The sequence below is a fragment of the Octodon degus genome, unplaced genomic scaffold (assembly GCF_000260255.1).
Source record: "Octodon degus isolate 3935 unplaced genomic scaffold, OctDeg1.0 scaffold00042, whole genome shotgun sequence".
In the NCBI taxonomy this organism is placed as follows: Eukaryota; Metazoa; Chordata; class Mammalia; order Rodentia; family Octodontidae; genus Octodon; species Octodon degus.
This window is the reverse complement of record NW_004524618.1, coordinates 3,004,012-3,007,225: the sequence shown is the minus strand read 5'-3', so window position 1 is coordinate 3,007,225 and position 3,214 is coordinate 3,004,012.

Genomic DNA, 3,214 nt, shown 5'->3' with positions numbered 1-3,214 from the left:
CTTTCTCCTTTCTGGATTTTCTCAAACCTATTTCTCTCTCTCTCTCTCTCTCTCTCTCTCTCTCTCTCTCTCTCTCTCTCTCTTTGTGGAACCAGGGATTGAACTTAGGCCCTTGCACTTGCCACGGAAGCACTTATTCCACTAAGCCATCTCCCCGGTCCCGCAAACCTATTTCTCTCTTTAAGTTTACTTTTCATATATATATTTTAAGTTCAGTACCCCCACACCCCATGTTTTTCAACTGATAATTGTCAGTATAACACTCCAGTGCTAACTTCTGATCCACCAAACTGTTCCCCCATGCTGTTGCCAGCAAAATTCTGAGGAACACCCTCCCACCCTGTCACTATGTCCTTACTTGGGGTCCCTGTCACAGGTGCCAAATGTAGGGATCTGGTGGTCTCTCGGTGGTCCCAGGAGAAAATGGCAAGAGGATTTAGAAAATAATGACAAGGAATAACAGCTGAGGTCAGGTGGTAGACCATGCCTGATTGGCAAAGGACCCCGAACAACAGTAGGGGCCGGTCTCAGTTACTGTTCTTGCTGGGACAAATACCTGACACTCAGAATGAAGGAAGGAAAGGTTTTTTTAGCTCACAGTTACTGGAAGTTTCAGTCCATGCTCAGCTGGCTCCAATGCAGAGTGGCACAGGGCAGAGAGCAGCCTTTCATGGTGGTGGCAAAGAGCAGAGAGAGCAAAAAGTGGCAGCAGCTCAGGCCGCTAGCCAGCCTGGCTTCCTTCCTGACATTGTAATGCAAATTGCCTGCCCCAGGGCAAGTGCAGCATCCACACCCCAATAACCACTCACAAACTCCAGAAGCGTGGCATGGCTGCATGAGGCTTTGGGGGGACACCTATACACAAACCATAACAGGGCCTTTATTTATACCTTTGCAAAAGTTGCAAGACACAATGTTACCTGGTGACTCACAGCCCACAATGTCCAGGCAGGATGTTCTCAACCCTGTGGTAACTTGACTGCTTTAGCAATGAGGCATTCTCCTGCCCACCCACATCCCATTAATTTCCAGCTTTAGCAGCTCCTAAAACCAGCAGTCTGGGAAGCTGAGACAGAAGGATTATGAGTTCAAACCCAGCCTGGGCAACTTAGTGATTTGGAGACCCTATCTCAGTTCTTGGGAATGATGTAGCTCAATGGTAAGGCCATAGGTTCAATCCCTAGTGCTAACAAAAAGAAATTTAATAAACATTTTTACCCCACTGATTGTGCTTGGTGCTGTTGTTTGAACAGAGTAGGAGCTATAGGATCTACCACCTCTAAAGTGTTTCTTGGGGCTGAGGAGATAGCTTGGTGGTCTAAGCACCTGCCTGGCAAGTGCAAGGACCAGAGTTTGATCCCTGGTACCACATGCCATGCTGGCCTAGAACCCCAGGCACACAACTGTGGCCACCAAAACCAGGCATGGTGGCATAGGCCTATAATCCCAGCGTTGTAGAGGCTGAGACAGGAGGATCACTGTGAGTCCGAGTTGAATAGTGAGACCCTGTACCAAATAAATAAAACTTTTTTTAAAAAGTGTTGCTTGTCCGTATTACTTAATATTTTAATTCTTGCATTTACTTAAGTATGTTGGAATTGCACTAGGAATCCACCTGGTTCACTAATTCTCTAGAAGAACCCACAGGACTCAGAACAACTATGGTTGTTGTTTATTACAGCAAAATGATACAGATCAAACTCAGCACAGGCAGCAGGCCCAGAGGATGCTCTCCAAGAAGGCCAGGTTTCTAGTTGACTTCTCCTTGTGCCATGGCACAGGCAGCATGAGTGGGCAGTGGTTATGTGTGGTGGGCGAGAGACTGCTGGGAAGAGGTCACCCAACCAGAGTCTTTGCTGGGAGTCAGTCAGATTGACATGTGGGCCCATGGGAAGGCGAGCTGTTTGTACCTCAGAACGTGCTCAGAAGTCGAACTGATAAGGTGCGGTACAAGACCCTGGCCCAAGGCCCCTGGCCCAGTGGTACAACTCCCACAGCTTTCCTGTGGCCCCAGATCTCAGGTACAGCCGACAGTTAAAGCCTACAATGTTAACCAGCCCTTTACTGTATGAAGTCACATCAGAAATCCAGATTTATAAGTCGAAACAAGGGCCAGGCGTGGTGGTGGAGGCCTACACCCAGCTACACAGTGGGCTGAGGAAAGAGGATCCCTTGAGCCCGTGAGTTCTTGACCTGGGACAGTGCAACCCTGCTACTACTGAAGAGGAGCTGAGGGGCTAGGATGCAGCTCAGCGGTAGCCCTCTTGCCAGAGACGCAGCGCATAATTGATCAGAAGCTGCCTCGGCGCCCCACTTGTAACAAAGTCCACTGGGAGGGGAAAGAAGATTAGTGTTTAAAGATTGCTGTCTCTAGAACCCAGATGTGGCGGCTTCCAACCACAAGGAGAAGTTAACCAGCTGTTTCAGCAAATGTCAACCTCCACAGAAGCTAGCCTGCAAGCTTCAGCTAAGCACTCGCCTTCACTGCTCTCCTCACGAAACTGGCCCACTCATGAAGGTAGCGGGACATTGCTCGCTTTCTTTAGGTATCAAACACTTCTGCAGTGAGCTCAGCAGTGCCAGGCACTGCCTCCGGCACTTCCCTTGTTCCTGGATGGCACCTGGCAGGGCCTGGGCAGAGGAAGCAGAAAGCGGAGGGAGGAGGCCCTGGGAAGGGCTCCCCTGTACCCCTCAGTTCTCGGCCCTACCTGAGTGCACGAGGCCCTTGGGGACATATATTAAGCAGGACAGGCCAGTCGCGGGCCACATTAAAGGGCAGGGGCCGCCCACTAACCAGGCCCGCCTGCTGGTCACAACGTCGCTAAGAGCCTCAGGCAGTAAACGTCCTCCAGATCACAGCCTGCTCTTTCTTTTTCACTTCCTCCCCGAGCTTAAGCTAAACCCTCAGAGATCCAGGTAGACAACGGCTCGTCCACTGTGCTAGACTTGTTCTTGCACCTAGGCAGCACCTTCCGCAGCGCAGGACACCGAGCTTGCGCGTCTGTACACTTCCACTCCCCGTGCCTCGGAGTTTGCAGTCTGTGGGCCTCACCTGCAGAAATACAGGTTCAGATCCAGGGAATTCTTGGTGGCAAACTGACGCATCCTTTGCGCAGGTCCGGAAGGCGCTGGCAGAAAGGTTCCAGCAGGGGGCAGCAGGCGGGAGAGACCCAGGCGCAGAACGCGGACAAGGGCTGGGGCTAGGGGGGGGTGG